Source organism: Myodes glareolus, chromosome 13, assembly GCF_982192425.1.
Source record: "Myodes glareolus chromosome 13, mMyoGla1.1, whole genome shotgun sequence".
Classification (NCBI taxonomy): Eukaryota; Metazoa; Chordata; class Mammalia; order Rodentia; family Cricetidae; genus Myodes; species Myodes glareolus.
Window position 1 is genome coordinate 71,579,800 of NC_142038.1, and position 18,266 is coordinate 71,598,065.

Consider the following 18,266-nt stretch of genomic DNA (forward strand, 5'->3'; position numbering starts at 1 on the left):
AGAACAGAGCCCAGGCCTGAGAAACAGTGCCGGGTGACTCACAACCTTCAGTCTACTATAGCTCCAGTGAACCTGATGCCCTCTTCTGGTCTCAGAGAGCACTGCACTCATGTGAATAAACAGACACATACACACATCAGGAAAAATAAAATACTTGCAGATTGATAATAAAACAACAGTATGAGCCTAAACCTTAGCCTGTGTTTCTTGGAAAGCTATTCCAAGATTTCAATGTCAAAGCTTGTCACAAAGGACTCGAGTTGATCTTACGGTTCGCCGAGAGCTGATAATATGGAAACAACCAACTGGGGAAGGAGAGACTGAGATTTCTCCAGTGGCCTGCAATAAAGGAGAGTCAAGAAACACTGACAGAGATTATTCAGCCCTGTGGTGTTGGTGCATTGTGACTAAATCATTCATAGTCTTTGAACTCTAATAAATCCTCATCAAACAATGATGACATTTTCATCTCATCAAAGTTTAATCACAAGAGTATTGTAATTCTGATTTTCTCCACCTCAGTTCAACCTGAAAGTAATTGTTAGGTCTCCCCATTACCCAGTTCACAAGTCTCCTGTGTGGAGTTACTACAGCCCATTTCATCCTTCCAGAGACATGCCACGGTTTCTATTACTTGAGAAACCTTGGAACTCTATCCTTTACTTACAAACAGTACAGGTAAAGCTTGTTCAAAGCACATTTCAGATTCGTTAACATGAAAGGCCATTAGTGCTTTTTTTTTCCCCTTAAAACACAGACAAGCATGAGTGGAAATAAATTCTATTGAATTATTTTATGTTGGAAGACTTCCTAATTGCCTGAACTCTTGATTGCTTCATGAAATTGTAACCAAACCCAGACTGATGGGCTTATCATGCACAAAAGCAGAGAGGGAAGCACCTGCTTCGCTTCGTTGCCTTAATGCTTGGAGAAGACTTCTGCAGGAACAAGGCAGAGCTTTACCTAAGAACAGTAAGCGTGGCCTATTCTTTCTTTCTGGCATGTGTGGTAAGTGTACATCTCTGTGTGTGTGTGTGTGTGTGTGTGGTGTGTGGTATGTACGTGTGGTGAGTAGGTGTGGTGTGTGTCAATGTATGTGTGTGTATGATTTGTGTGGTGTGTATGTGTGGTGTGTGTCAATGTGGTATGTGTGGTATGGGAGTGTGTTGTGGGGGGTGGTATGTGGGGGCGTAGTGTAGGAATGTGTATGTATGTGTCTGGTGTGAAGGGGTAAGGAGATGTATGATGTGTGTATGTGGTATATGTGTATTATGTGTATTATGTGGTATGAGACTGTATGTGGTGTGTGGTTTAGGAGTGTGTGTGTGTGTATGTATGTGATGTGTGGTGTAGAAATTTGTGTGTGTTTGTGTGTGTGTGTGTGTGTGTGTGTGTGTGTGTGTGTGCGTGCGTGTGTGGTGTAGGAGTGCAGGCCAGAAATAAAGCTGTTATTGCTCCCCAGGGGTTGTCCATCTTAGTTTGTTTCTCACTGGCCTGAAACTTGCACACGCAGGTAGGCTGGCTGGCCAGTGAGCCTAGGGATCACTAGAGTCATCTTCTGCAGTGCTGGGACCACAGGCACATGCAGTCCATTCAGGACTTTTCTCAGCTGGGTTCTGAGTGTTGAACTCAGGTTCTCACATGTGCATGGCACTGTCTTACCAATTGAGTTATCTCTCCAGCCCCTGTACAAGTGAATTCTAATCATAGCAGCCAAGATATTCAGAAAACTGGCAACAAAATCCAAGCGGAGTGTAGGAGTTGAGATAATCTATGCATTTTGTGTGCTTGTGTTTTCTGTTTCTTTCCATAAAGGATAAAGAAAGAGGATCAGTTTATATAAATCCAAGAGGTCTAACTTATATATTTCTATCAGAAAGAGGCATAAGGGATACATATGGGGCAGAAGGCGCAGAAGCCAAAGCAGGGGCCTTAGGCTTTAATGTGCACAGGAGCAGGCAGACAAGCAATGTGAGAAGTCAAGAGGGCTGTGGGGAGCCTGAGCCACACTGGACAAACTCGCTTCAGCAGATTTATGCTGCCTGAGTACTTGAATATAAAATCTCTGATTTTTCAAACAAACTTGACATTATATGTAAAATCTCCAACTCTTATCCATTCAATCATTTGCCAAATGGAAGGATGGTCTCTTAAGTCCCTATTGCCTTCCCATATTGTCTCTATTTTGCTCAAGCTAGTAAACAGAGATTGTACACACACACATACAAAGAGAGAGAGAAAGAGAAAGGGAGAGAGAGAACGCAATTATCAGACAGAAGTGACTTTACCTTTGCCTTCCAGGAAAGAGGTAGCAATATAGATCCTTTTGGGGTTATCACAACCAGAAATGAGATCCTTGAATCTAGTGGAACGATGCCATGAACAGTCTAAACATCCTGCAGGGCAGAGAACAGTGCTCCACTGCCCCCCTTCAGATTTGGCTCAGTATGTCAGTAGTGCTGGGGTCATGGCCCTACAACTGGTTTACCTCCTTCAGTCTTGTTTCCCCTCTAATCCTTCACACTATAGCCAGAATCTTCTAAAAGTAAAAATACAGTCCAGATACAATGCTCACATCTGTAATTCCAGCACCTAAGCAGTTGTGGCAGCAAAATGATCAGCCTAGGATACAATAAGCAAGGCCCCATATTAAAGCAACTAAATTAAAAATAGATACATTTTTCAAGTCTGAGAGGTATGGTTCTATCCAACTTACATATGCATGTCTCTTTGCAAAAAGAATTATTTGTTCTGGAGAAAGATGGACCTTCATCACAAAGAGTCAGCCTTCATTAGGCTTATCCAGTCAGATTAGAGTGGTCCCTACACACACACACACACACACACACACACTTCACACAGTGGCCTCTCTAGGTCTCCATTCAGGGACACCCCTGACACATGCCTGTCCTCGGCAACTTTCCTTAGTCTTAGAGGAAGATTCACAAGCTCCTTTCTTTATTTTTGACTCTAAAGCCAGAACCACATGGCCAAAGTTGCATTCTGCTGCTTGCTGGGACTGGAATACAGCCCCTCATTCAATTACACCTTCACCAGCTCTCTGCTTTTGAAGGTTTCTTTCACTGCCAAAGCTTGACTATTCTGGTATTTGCTCTGTAGACCATACTGACCTCAAACTCAGAAAACCACCAACCTCTCCCTTCTGTGTACTGGGATTAAAGGTGTGAGCCACCACACCCAGTTCTAAACTATTTTTTAGTTCCTTTCACAAACTGGAAACTTAGCTGGGTGGGATCTTACTCTGAGGTCACCACTCCCTTTATTCTACTTTTTAATCTGTTTATCTTCTTGAATATAGAATTTAGATTCATTCCACTTCCTGGTATTCTTTTTCTCCTCAAATTTCACTATATCAGTCTCGTATTTTTCCTTGCTCAGCATTCTCCTATTCATTATAAATCTTCATTAGCATTAGCACTAATATCCACATGGCAGAGTCTATACTATGCAATTTTGAGATTTCCTCTGCCAATGTAATTAATCCAAAATGCTTCAATTTAAACTCAAGCAAACTTTTTCGACAAGGTCAAATATAGCCACATTCTTCACCAAAATATCACAAGAAATCTCTAGGCAGCGCACTAAAATTCTTGTCCTCTGAAACCTCTTGAGCCAGGGCCCCAGGGTTCATTGAATCACACTCAGTACTGCTGTCTTCCATGCTCCTACTAGGATGGTCCATTAAGCAGCATTTAAAGCATTCAATTGCTTTTCTAATCCACAATCCCAAGGTCTATATTCCTTCAAACAAAAACATGGCCAGGCCTATCACAACAATACCCCAGTCACTGGTACCAACTTCTGTCTTTGTTAAGGTTTCTACTGGTGTGAAGACACACCGTGACCATAGCAACTCTTATAAAGAAAATTATCTAATTAAGGCTGGCTTACAGTTTCAGAGGCTTAGTCCATTATCATCATGGTGGGAAGCATGGCAGTGTGCAGGCAGACATGGCACTGGAGAAGGAGCTGAGAGTTCTACATCTTCACCTGCAAGTAGCAGAAGGAGAGACTGGGTAATGGGCATAGCCTGGGCATGTAAGACCTCAAAGTCCACCTCCACAGTGACACACATCCTCCAACAGAGTCACACCTACTCCAACAAGGCCATGCCTCCTAACTGTGCAACTCCCTGTAAAACAAGCATTCAAGCACCTGAGTCTATGGGGGCTATACCTATCCAAACTACCACGTGCATGCACACAGAAGGGCCTCAGAATCCCTGGGACTGGAGTCCCAAATGATAGGAAACTGCCAAACACGGGTCCTGGGAACCAAACCTGAGTCTTCTATCAGAGCAGGAAATGCTCTTAAGGGTCATGTCATCTCTCCAGCCCCCACCTCCACTTTGAACTTGGTTCAGTAGTGAAGTTTTTCCCTGTATCTCTGCTTTCTCCTCTATCCTGTTCCCATCTTCACATGCCCTATTTCTTCTGCCTGAAGTTCTCTGTTAAAACAGTTTCTGCACTTTCACGTCAACTGATGAAAACTGTAGACACTTCAGCTGGGGGACCAACTAGGCTTAGCACATGCTTGCTCTCAGAAAGCCCTAATTTGATTCTCAACCACAGTAGGGGGAAATGTGTTAAATACCAAGCTTATTTTAATAGTTCTAATCACTTTGTGCCACCAAAGACAATATGCTAAAATCTCCCTTTCCCCTCTTTCCTTGGAGCCAGTCATTTCCACCTATTCTAATAAATACTGTGGTAATGCTTCGATGTCTCCAGACAACAGATTTGTGCTGCTACGTGTTGGTTTTGCTTGTACTAGTTTTAGGTATTTATCTGCTGAGCTGCCAACAGTAAGAAATATCACAGTCCCTTCTTCCTTCTTTCCAGCACGCACAAACACATACCTGCATCCTGAACTTTCTTAAATTTTGTTTTCTTTGTTTCCCTTATGTGACTTTTTGTTTCCTCTGAAGTTAGACAGTCTTGGATAGTTTAACCCCTAGCTTCGACAAGGCTCCCAATTTTTTCTTGATGTATTCAGACAGAGTCCTTTCAATTTCTGAGATCTGAAGAAGCCTCTGTGTGAGTCTTTCTGCTCTAATCTCAGTAGCGGAGACACTTCTCCCTGATGGCTCTGTCTCTAGAGTTGGCCTTCGCCATCCTCTTGGGGGCTCCTGCCCTTTATCCCTCCCTCTCCTTTTCTTTCTTTTTTTTTTTTTTGTTTACACTGGCAAATTTTAGTTTTGCTGATTATGAAATGTTTAAAGACTTCTGGTTTACAGCAAATAAAGGAACTGATGCAATTTGTCTTCCCGCTCTCCTATCCTTCCGGACGGGTTTTTCTAACTCTTTTTCTCTAGTACATTGAAGTTTCATGATAATATGTATTTCCTTTTTCATTCATTCAGTTTTACTAGACACACAATGAGCACCTTCATTTAGAGCTTGACTCCTTTGCTTATAAGAGATCATATCAGCTAGGACCCCTTCCCAAGACCAAATTTGCAACACAAAGGAGATTTATTTGCCCCAGAGAGACAGAGGGCAGGAAATAAGAGACTAAGCAAGGAGACAGAGGGTGAGGAAGAAAGAGGAGGAAGCAAAAGAAAGGGGATGGATATTTGTCCCAAAGGAACATAGCAGTGCCTCTGGGTAGACAGGAGACAGACAGGGCCCAGAGGAAAATGGTAATTTGTAAAGGTACAAGGGGAAACCTATGTTAGGTGAGGTGTTTAATTTTAATTGGGCACATTAACTATGTGATCAGAAAGGGGACTTTTGGTTACTGGACTTCAATACTTTGATAGCTGGACCTTGGTAGTCAGCCTCAGGAGGAAGAAGTGGCCAAATAAGGGAATAGACCTTGGTGGCTTGCTTTAAAATGTAACCTAATGGTTTTCTGCAAGGCAGAGGAAATGGGGAGAAGTCTTCCAGAGCTCAGGACAGAGAGTCCCTTCCATCAGTTATTTGTCTGCTTACCAATACAAGTGCCAAGTGCAGGCCCAAGTACAGCAGAAAGATCAGAAACGCTAAGTCTAGAAACAACTGTGACTGGAAGGCCCAAAAATCTCTTTTCTAAAAATGTTTGATGCAAGCTCCATATCCTTTACTTAAATGTTTGAGTTTTTATTCTATTAGGAGTCAAATAACATATCCAAATGAGAGGGATACCTGAAACTCATAAGTGTGGAAACACAACCCCCACCCCTCATTTCCAAGGAGAAACTGAAACTAACATGCAATTAAGCTGCTTAGGCCTCTTTTTATTGTTGAAGTCAAATGCAATGTGAAAAGTAAACAAATTGTACCCTTCTAGAATTCTATAATGTGAAGGATAGAAAATAATTTAGACTTCTGAAATATTTCCCGCAATAAGTTTGCGATTTCCAGTTGAAAGTATTTGTAACATATGATATCAGAATCTCTTTACTGAATCATTCCCACAGTAATACTGAATTGAGTCATTCTGTGAAAGACGTCCATGAAGGATTAGAAAAGAAGATTTGGGATAACATAAAATTTGCCTGAAGTAAATATCACTTCCTGTATCTTTTCTTCCTAACCCATTATTATAGACTTTAGGAATTTACCATATTTAGCCGCCCCTGTCTCTTAAAAGGATTTGAAATGGATTTGGATGTTTGAAAAAATGGCAGATACACACAGAAACAAAGATAAGAAATAGCAAATGATATGGGCACAATGATGACTGCCTATGTACAGTCAAAGATGACATACTGTCTTAGAACTAATGTTTCTGATATCAAGTCAAAAGAGAAAATATAATGTTTATATTTAATCTCTTTCGATGTCAAAGAAGTTATTATACCCATAGATTGGTGATTCTCTCAATGCCAGGAAAAGAATACTCTTTTAAAAGTGGCCAGCAGTTGATGTAGACTCCCAACTGGTCAAGGCACTACAGTAAGTGACTATTGAGTGCTAAGCAATAAGTGTGACAACTTTTCAAGAATTGATATTTTGATTTTGTACTAAACTCCATAATTTAGCCTATAGATCTTTATGACTAGATAGCTACAATATATCGAATGCTTATTATCTATCAGAAACTTTTCTTTGTATAATCAATAATTTAATTCTTATAACTAAGAATAGCATAGCAAGACAGACTGTCTCTCTACAGGCTAAAAAATAAAGGCACTGAGGGAAACATTACCCATGATCCTCTCCAAGAAGCAGCAGCTGTCACCTAACACAGGTGGTCTACTGACAAAGGCCCACCTTCAGGCTTCCACATTGAATTAAAATACCTTTGTCAGTGATCACAGATGACCAAGGTCAACACTCCATCAAACCAGGAATGAAACTTGTTCTTTATTTACCCACAGCCCTTATGTTCCTGAGTGAAAACCATTAAGCTAATTGTCCTCAACCACAAGGTACGTCAATCAATAAAATAACATTCTGTAAAATTTATTATTTAAAAATTAGTTTCATTAAAATTCAGTCCTCCAAAACAACAGCCTACAGAATGGGAAAAGATTGTCACCCATCCTGTATTGACAGAGGGCTGATTTCCAAAATGTATAAAGAACTCAAGAAACTAGACATCAAAATACCAAATCATCTAATTAAAAAATGGGGTACAGATTTAAACAGAGAATTCTCAACAGAAGAATCTCAAATGACCAAAATATACTTAAATAATTGTTCAACATTCTTAGCCATCAGGGAAAAGCAAATCAAACAACTCTGAGATACCATCTTTTAGCTTTCAGAATAGCTAAGATCAAAAACACTACTGATAGCTTATGCTGGAGACGATGTTGAGTAAGGGGAACACGTCTCTACTTCTGGTGGGAGTGCAAACTTATATAGACACTTTGAGAATCAATATGGTGGTTTCACAGAAAATTGGGAATCAATCTACCTCAAGACCCAGCTATATCAATCTTGGGCATATACCCAAAAGATACTCAGTCATACTACAAGGACACTTGCCCAACTATGTTCATAGCAGCATTATTTGTAACAGCCAGAACTTGGAAACAACCTAGATGTCCCTCATCCAAAGAATGGTTGGAGAAAATGTGGTACATTTACATAATAGAGTATTACCCAGTTGTAAAAAAAAAAAAAGAAAGAAAGAAAGGAAGGAAGGAAGGAAGAAAGAAAGAAAGAAAGAAAAAAAAACAATAACATCATAAAATTTGCAGGAAAATGGATGGAATTAGAAAAATCATTCTGAGTGAGGTAATCCAGACTCAGAAAGACAAACATGGTATGTACTCACTCATAAGTGGATATTAGGAGCAAAGTATGGGATAACCAGGCTGCAATCCACAGCCCCAGCGAGGCTAGGTAACAAGGAGGGCCCAAAGTCAGATGCATGGATATTCCTGGGAAGGCAAAATAAAAGAGATCCCATTGACAAACTGGGGCAGGGGGGAGGGTAGATAGGAACATGAGGGAATTAGGGATCGGGTCAGGTGGGCTGGGAGGGGGATGGAGGGAAAGAGCAAGGAAAGAGAGGTCTTGATGGAGCACAGGGCATTTCAGGGTCAGGTAGAAACCTGGTACCAGGGAAACTCCCAGGAATCTACAAGGATGACCCCAATTAAGACCCCTAGTAATAGTGGAGAGGGTGCATGAACGGATCTTCCCCTGTAATCGGATTGATGACTGCTCTGTCATCAGAGAACCTCCATCTAGTCACTGATGGAAACAAATGCAGAGATCCACAGCCAAGTAATGGGCTTAGCTCTGAGAATCCTGCTGAAGAGAGGGAGGAGGGATTGTACAAACCAGGGGGCAGTGAAGCTCATGACAGGGGAACCCACGGAGACAGCTGACCTAAACTCCTAGGAGCTCATGGACTCTGAACCAACAGCTAGGGATCCTGCATGTGACTGACCTAGGTCTTCAGCACTGACAGTTGCATAACTTGGTCTGTTTGTAAGGGCTCCTAGCAGTTGGATCAGGAACTGTCTATCTGGGTACTTGAGATGGCTTTTGGGAACCATTCCCCATGCTGGTTTGCCTTGCCCAGTCTTGATGCAGGGGGAGGGGCTTGGTCCTGCTTCAACTTGATGTATCATGTTTTGTATATGCCCACGGGAGGCCTACCCATTTTTGAAGGGAGGAGAAGAGGATGGGGAGGGAGTGGATGAGAGGTGGGGGAAGCTGGAGGCATTGAGACTGTATTCGGGTGACTGGGAAGCAGTGAGGCAAAATTTGGGACAGTGATGGAAAGCAAGCTCTCACAGTGCCAGAAAAATGAATTGGCATTGACTTCTGTCTCTGTGGCCTCTGAGAAACAGTTTGTGTGAACAATTGAAGGTGCTACAAACAGAGCTAACTACAGACAGAAATCAAATGTGCAAACAATTCTCTAGGTACTGCTACTACAAAGGGGGAGGAGGAGAGAATATGATTGAAAGAATCTCCAAGAAAAATAGTAGTAAAAGGCAAAGAAAGGCAGTGAAAAATGGTACAGATAGATAGTTGGGGGAAGGCTGGTCCCTATAATGGAAACCCTCCATGGGTCCCATCAGATCCTCAAATCCTTTTGGTGACAAGCACCAAGCTAGACAACTGGGAGAAGCCACGGAGATTAAACTGAGGTTTATGGATTCGGGTAAGCAGAGAGCTAGATTTAAGTAGATCTAAAGACACATGGTGTCCTGAGGAGCCCAGCCTCCATGCCACCCCAAAAAAGGTCTCTCTCACCCGCAAGGAGGCTCCGAAGCTTGGCAGCCATGGGACAAAGGCAGGAGATACAGCATTCTGCTCAACGCAGTCCTCAACAGCCAGGAAACTTTTACTTAATGATATTCAGAAACTTTAGCTATGTAATTTTCCTCTTCCCACCAACACAGGGCTGAGGTGAAGGTGATCTTTTAAAAAAAATAATACTAATAGAAGCAATAATGGATACCTTGATATCATACAAACTTGTTCGGAAAGGATTACAATGACTTTGTAAAAAAAAAAATTAAAGGGGGATAAATGAACCTGATGTATAGTAATTACTGATAATCTGTTGATAATTATGCCTTTTTCCTTTAGCTTTGCTTTTCAATTATTTTGAAAAGACATTCCCCAAAGGCCAGATGTTTATGCTGAGGATATGACTAACTGACAGACAAAATGATGTTGATGACAACAAGCAACAATAGTGATCAGAAGAAATAGCCTCCATGATAGCAACAGCACCAGTGTAAGCGTTGCTATGGAAACTGTGAGTAGAGGGGGTGAAAGGCATAGGAAATCTCTTACAATGGAATATGGTGTTCCTGGAGAGGATGGGCATGCTGTATTGCATCCTAAATATGATTCAGATGAGTAGCAATCTTGTGTGATAGGCACAGCAGAGTGAGCACAAACAGCTTGCAAGACGGGCGGCAGTGCTGGGGTGAGAAGCGGAGGATTGCCTCTAGGTTGTCTCTGAGAAGCAGCAGCCCCAGCATCCTTTTAGGAAGGAATCTGAGCAACTGCCCTGAATGGAATATATACAGCAAAATGAAAGTGTTCCAGCATGGTCCTTCTTTTCCCGTCTTCACCGCTGTGCAGAGCAGCTCAAGTTGAACAGTGGCACACACCGTCCTTTAAGACACAATATAACAACTTTCTGAGGCCCTTGCTTCGAATGCGAAGGCTTATAAAAATCTCTCTGGTGACTCTCCAAGAATGGAAAGGAAAGGCTGGTGTAGAAAGTAGTCAGAAAGTCCATCTGGATGGCCTTTAAGCGCGGCGATACTGTCCATACGGTATGGTTTCTTTCAAAACTTTCATCGCTATGTCGCGCAGTTAGGTGTGCAGTCAATTGCCCCTCCTGTTAGTCCATACATCAACAATCACTAAGAAAATCACTCTCGCTGCATAGTCCACCCTTCTGAAAGAAGCATGGAGGGGAGGAAGTGGCACAAAGCAGGCTCCGGAAAGCTTGCATCTCAGAGGTGACCGGCCTCTGCTAGGCTAGGTGTTCCCCTCAGTGTCACCAGGCAACGACCTCACCAGATGGCAGTAGCTTGCCCACGTATAGCTTGCTACAAGGATATGGAGTTTGGCATCTGGGTGCCTTTACTTCAGGCAGTCTCCATTCTCCCTCCTATTTAGGAGACCCAGCTACTGACTTTTTTTTTCATATATGGCAAACATGAGGTGTCTGCTTTGCAGTGTGCATGCTGACCTATTAATAACACAGTAATTTAACCCATCTGTGTATTTTTCTAGTTACTCTCCTTATCCACACGTTGGGATGCTGGAAGGAATATTATGTGCTTCTCTCATTGAAGCAAATAGCAATAAATAATACTTCATGTGGACCTCAGAGAGCACCATCAGTGGTGTGGAGGGACAGGCAGAATAGTATTTAAAACCCAACTTTACTACTTACCAGTTATGGAACTTCATCTCCCTAAACTTATGATTTCCCTTTGTAGAATAAAAATGAGAAAACTACTCAGACTTTGGGGAGGATTCAGAGGAAACCAGCTGGCTGCTGTCCTGTCGGTGAGTTCTCAGTGTTTTCATTACAGGTGAGCAGTGGGTTCACGGGAAGTTGTTCCCCCAACAAAGAGTAAGGGAGATGCTGAAAATATCCGTCATTTCAAGCATAAGCAGAATGCTAGTCCAGAAGGGTGGCACTTGAGGGAGGCCAGTGAAGGCCAGAGGTGTGATAGCCTTCATAGACGATGTCCTAGAAGTATCCAAAAGGACAAATCTAAACTCTACTTGAAGAATTGCCCCCAGATGGGTTTAAGCCCCTCTAAGGACAAAGGACTACACTAGTCAGGATTCTCCAGGGGAACAGAACCAATCGAATGAATATGTATTACAAAACAGGTCTTAGGAGATTCCATAACATAGATTAGTGAACCAGAAGTGAATGCACCTGGTGCTGCTCACTCCTTATGGCTGGGGGCCTCAGCAGTCCCGATTTGGTGCTGAAAGCCTGGAGGATTCTTAGAGAACCTGTGGTCTTCAGACCATGTCAGCAGGCTGAGGGAATGGGTTCTGATGGTGGAGAAGCATGGTACCAGCTGCAGCAGGAGAGCCACAATCAGCAAAGGCGTGCAGCATGCAAAACTGCTTTTTCCTCAGACCTCCTCATATCTGGGCTCTTCTCCCCTCAATCAGCCCTTCCTGGAGACATTCTGACAGATCCAAAGGTGTGTCTCTTGGATAGTTCCAAACCCAATCAAGTTGACAACCCTGAGTGACCCTCTCTCCCAGCCATTTTCACACATTGCTTCCCTAAGTCACCTGACAAGAACTAGCCACGGTTTCTGTGCAAAGGTCTTTGTAGATCACAGACCTGGCTGCAAACTGCTTCTAATGTCTCTCGTAGTGGACACTCCCACAGAGTGCCTTCCTGCTGCTAATTTAGAATTCTGCAAACAGTCTAGAACAAAGACCTCAGGCCTTTCCATCTCTAAAGATTCGCTTCTCCTAGCACCACCAATTGCAGAAAGAATCATAAAGTGGTATGAAGCACACGTGGCATTACCTAAGAGCTCGGACCTGGAGTCCCCTTTGATTCCACTGAAAGCAATCATTCAGAGGACACGGTGTCCCAAACAAACAGACTGACACGAAGCGGGAGCTAGTGATTTGAATTCTAAGAGGTTTTCCCTTGGATAAAAGCTGTGTGGTGAGGCTGTGATGCCCAGACAAAAAGAAAGGGAGCGAGCAAAGCTGCAGAGAGAGCTCAGGATGACCTGGAAATCAGTGCAGTCTTCACATTTGAGGACGTAGATGAGCACACAGCGAGAGCTCAGCACTCCGTTCTTTCATTTCTATTCTGTCTACTAGGAAAGCTGATAGCAAGCACTGGGTAAGCACAGAGTGCACACTCCACCCCCACCCTGAAAGGTTCAGAGGGCTCCCAGTCAAGGTTGGCCCTATCGTTAGTCAGAACAAGCAGTGGCCCTGAGCTGTAAAATATTCGAGGCAATGAAAGCACAGAGTGACTGCAGGTCCTGTGACTGACTGCAGGCCGGCAGGCAGCAACACTTACCAATCCACCTGGAGCAAGGGGAGTCTTCATTTCCACTCTCCCATTCGCTAAGAAACATACAGTATTGATTTCCAACATTAAACTGCACAGAGAGTTCTTTGACTGTTGTGACCGAATGTAGATATTCCTGGTCTATATATATATATAAAGGGGGAAAGTTTGAAGGAGTTACACAATTTGATATACTAGGCACTCAAACCTATTTGAATAAGCAAATTGCATTGATTTATTTAACACCTTTACTACCTAAACTCCTGCGACAAGATTTGGAAAGATGGAATTTTAAAGAAATTTAAACTGGGTTTGTTTAAAGACAAGATGTATCCTAAAGCACTGTGTTTCTGCGTGGTAACTGCAAACTCTCCCAAATAGGCCCCCATTCGCACACACATCTAGTGGTCCTTACACTGTGCACTTAGCAAAAGGCCGACAGCCCTGTATGTAAATCCAGAGGCACTGCATGTACTCTTATTGTATAATGTAATTAAATAGTATTTAAAGACAATTTATATCATGTCCGCAAAAATAACTTAGAGACTAAGAGAGTCCAGAGGACCTCAATTTGGTCCCCATATCAAATTCAGTGACTCCCAGCTGCCTGTAACTCCAGCTGCAGGAAATCCAATGCCCTCTTCTGGCTTCGACAGGAATCACACACATGTGTACAAACTCACAGAGACACGCATGGATATGAATAAAAATCATTTGTAAAAAAAAACAAGTCGTAGACAAATAGGAAGTAAAAATTACTCTTTATAAAAATCCTATCAGAAAGAAGCATGCGGACAAGTGACCTAAAAACTCCATCCAAGCAGAGGGGGGACTGGGGAGGCAACAGTCAGGAAGCCAGGAGCACACCAGTCTAGCACCATTCTGCAGGCTCCTTACACCCTTCTTCCACTCCAGACACTGAGACTGGGCACCGTCAGAGATGCTGCCTGGTGTCACGTGTGAGCAGAGCCAATGAAAAGCACCACTGAGGGTCACATTCAACAGGCTAAGGGGCTACAATGTCATTGTGAGTTTAAGCTTAAATGAAATATGTAAGAGCCAAGTATAGTATTTAATTTAATTGGATTTAATTCCTATTTTAATGTTTTTCATTGAGTAAAGTGCTAAGATATCAGGGAATAGAAAATTAATAGCGATTTCGCCTCACTCTGGTCAAAAGGACAATCATCAAGGAAACAAGTGACAGCAGGTGCTGGCCGAGACTCAGAGAAAGACAAGGCCTCACACACTGCTGGAGGAATGTAAACTGGGGCAGCCATTATGGAAGCCAGTACAGAGCTCCCTCACTGAAGCTAAAAACCGAACTACCATAGGGCCCAGCTCTACCACTCTTGGGTACTAAACCAGGGATTTGCATCAGCATAAGAGAGAAATATGTGCACAGTTCTGCTTATTGCCATACCTCCCACAACCGTCAAGTTATAGAACTCACCTGGATGTCTGTCAAGGCAGACACACATACACATACAAATTTAATTTTTAATTAAAATAAAAACAATAATAGGCTCTCAAGCTGGAGAGCTGTCTCCGACAATAAGAGAGCTGGCTGTCCAAACATGAGGACCTGAGTTCCATCCTCAGCATCCACTTTCCAAAGCTGGGCATGGCCACATGCACCTGTGACCCTGGCACTTTGGGCTGAGATAGGAAGACCCCTGAAACTTATCTCCAGATTCAGTGGGAGACACCCATCCCAAGAAAATAAAGCAGAGAAGGGTCGAATGGGACACCCAATATCCTCTATAGACTTCTAACAATAAACCTATACACACATGCGCACATGTAACAGACACAGAGAGAATATGTTCTAACCTGAGAATATGTCCTAACCTAAAATGCTGCTGATGCTTTTTAACTTTTCTGCAAACAAGGTAAATTCCACAACGTCTTGAAGTAGGATATAAAACAACCAAAATATACTATGTCCCATTTATCAATAGCTTTGTGGCTTTCTCACAGAGAACTTCATTGTAAATCCTGATGCAACATCACAAATGATTGGCTGACTTTATCTATATGCAGTACGCAATTTATTCAATCGATCAGAATCCTGGGGGCTTACCTACTATCTTCCAGCAACTCTGACCTGTGAGAGCTCTTTGTAAAGTAGAAGGTGCTCTTCTCACAGCAGTGACTGCTTCAGCAGTTCCCAGACACTGGCTTCCCTTTGGCATTTCTTGGCTGCTCTTGAAAAAGAAAAGAGACTTGATAAGTTTCACAGAGATAACAGAATTCTCAACCTCTGCCACCTTTTGTATGGGAATTGGAGGATATTCTCATGTAATCAGCACTAAAGGCGGCAGAACTCAGGTAGGTGGCCTCACGGAGGACAGAATGTTGGGTAGGCAGCACCACCTAATGGCTGCTGGACAGAGCCTGTATCACCACCTTGAGAATATTGGCTGCTACTTTTTCATATTGATGAGTTTTAGTTATAGGCAGAATAGGCATCTGTGCTATTGTTTTCAATCAAAGTCCAAGGAGGCACATTGCCTGGACCACCTCCTCACATGCTGGTACGAACAAGAGTGGACGATGTGAAGGTTACTGGAACTAAGAGCAACCACTTAGTGTATTCAGAGTTGACGGACTCAGGGCTCAGGATACACTGATAAGAGTGCATCCTGTGTTCTGCTGAAGTCACCTCTTATAATCCTTACTGCGGCCAAAGAAAATAGAAACAACACAGCTTAGCATGGACACCATTGTAATGCACAATGTCTTAGCATCTGTCCAAAAGTAAACTCCAAGAGGAATCCAGCTTAGACTCTCTTTCCAAAGAGTAACTTCAGAAAAGCTGATAGAGACAAGACTGTGTGTCTCCTCCTTCTCATCGCTAAACCTGGACCTGAAGAAATGCTGCCTTTCCCTCTCCTCACCCTAATCATGAATTAACATCGATCAGACACAGTCCAAACTCTTGTGCATCCAAAGGAACAAACCATGTATGTTGTATTGGGCTAATTCATTAAAACATTCAATTTCATTACTTCCACATAACTTTTCTGAAAAATAGAACCTTCCTCCTCCCACCATTCTCTCCTACTGCATTGAAATCTGGCTTTTGTCTTTGGAGTTCACCTCCTTGATGTTTCCTCCTCACTGAGTCTCTAACTACTCATTGATTTTCTCATCAGCGCCCTAGTGTTCAAGGGCCCATGTACCTACCTCTATGTATGCCCTCCCTTCTAATTTTCAACCTTACATTATTTTAGTCGGTCATCCTAGGCTGTGTTTGCTTTGTGACTTCTTTACACAGAATCTCAATACACAGCCTACAATGATGATGTATGTATGATCATCTTGCCAAAGTCTCCTTGAGTTCTGGAATTGCAGCTGTGTACCACCACATCTGGATGCCATTCTGGTTTTGATCCATGTTTTGAACAGTGAGCAATACTGAGTAACAAAGCCACATACCCTCGGATTTGTCCATGGATGTGACCTATAACACATCCTTTGTATTTAAGCCCATCTCACCTGGGTCCACTGGGAAACCCTTCATTATCTCTACTGACTTCTACTGTATTTCTATTTTTAGCTCTTCCATCCCATTCCCATTCTCCTCAAGTCCTGAGCAGACCAAGTCAGACCAGCACTCACCTCCCTGAGTTCAAAGACGACTTCCATTTCAACTTCCTTGATGGCCCATTTTCGAAGCACGACTAATAAAAACTTAAAAAAGAGAAATTGGGGTTCAACATGAAGATTTGAAAAGCAAAGCAGCCAGACACTGGCTCTTAGCTCAACCTCAGTCTGAAATGGTGATCCTGCCTCCAGGAATCTCAGAATGAGACTGTGTCTGAGAGCTGTCTCCTCCTGTTTTATAATCCTCTCTAGTGCTGGGATTAAAGGTGTGCACCATCCAGTTTCTGTGGCAACTAATGTGGCTACTGAGATTAAAGGTGTGTATTATCACTGCCTGATCTGTAAGGCTGACCAGTGGGGCCGTTTTAGTCTCTGATCTTAAGGCAAGCTGTATTTATTAAAATACAAATGAAATATGACTACACATTTTCTGAAATGTACTTCCTTCATTTGGTTTCCCCTTTACTAGCATTCTCCAGACATTTCTTTCACAGCTCTCCTCTTCGCCTGAGACATTTAACTACAGATCCTTTCCACATTTTCCATCTCTCGCTCTCTCTGGAACCTTCCTTCAGTGGTCTTAGCCTGGGTACAGCAGCACAGACCTATAATCTGAGCCCTTGGGAGGCTGAGGGGGCAGGGTCGCAATTTCAAGGTGAACACGGGCAGCACAGCAAGACTCCGCCTCAAAATAACAGCTATGGCGACAGGACTAGATCTCTTCCCTCGAACCTCCACCATCAATGCTGAGTTTCAGCCTGCCTTTCTCTGCGGTAAACTCCTAGAGCTAGCAGCTCTCACTTCACCACTGTGTCTTTCCATGTTTTTAATTCGCTAATTACTGCCAGATTTTCCAGTCACCACCAATGGCACTCTGATTTTCCAGATCTTCCAGTCACCCCCAATGGCACTCTGACCACGAAAGCACGAGTAGACCCGGTTTGGGACTTCCTCTCTGCCATCTCTCCATAGTGCCAGCCTCACTGCCAGGGTTCTCAAACCCCTTCTTGCTTTGACTTCCCAGCACTTCTGTCTCCTCCAAACTTCTGCCTCAGCCCCAGTTTTTCTTCTTTTCTCCCTATGTTCTGGTATGACCTCTATAGTAACCACATCTATATGTATCACATTCATTAAAAAAAATGACTTAGATAGCTCTGACTGTCAAGTTGATGTATATCAGGGTAACCTGAGGAGGGAGTCACAACTGAGGGATTACTAGGATCACACTGGCCTGTGGTAATGTCTGAAGGGGATTATCTTGATTGTTAGTTGATGTAGGAGGGCCCAGCCCACTATGCTGTATACAAAGCTAGACTTTGAGCCAGCAGGAAGAACTAACTCCTCGCTTCAAGCTCCTACATGAGTAAGTGCCTACTCTGACTTCCTTCAATGACAGGCTGTGACTTAGAAGTATAAGCCAGATATATCTTTTCCTTCCTAAGTTGCTCTTAGAGTTTTTGATCACAGCCACAAGGAAGCAAGCCAACGCATTGCTTCTATGCAGCATACATTCCACAGGGAGGCAGAACATTAGCTGGGCAAATTATTTAGCATGTGAAAAAAATGAAGCAACTCTGACTCTTGTCTATTCCACATATGAGCGAATAGAAGCCGAAGGAGTAAATGCTTCCCACAAGTACTTATAATCTACATCAGAATTCTCCAACTCAGCATTCAGATTGAAGCTCACTCTTACCCACAATGCTACC

General features: G+C 42.9%; 1 long non-coding RNA gene across 1 annotated transcript; it reads left to right on the plus strand.

The window, feature by feature from the left end:
- Positions 1-11,382: 11,382 nt before the first annotated feature.
- Positions 11,383-16,981, plus strand: LOC146891836 (uncharacterized). The gene is made up of 2 exons (XR_015005285.2): positions 11,383-11,450; positions 16,511-16,981. It is a non-coding gene; the product is annotated as an uncharacterized LOC146891836 (long non-coding RNA).
- The last annotated feature ends 1,285 nt before the right edge of the window (positions 16,982-18,266 follow it).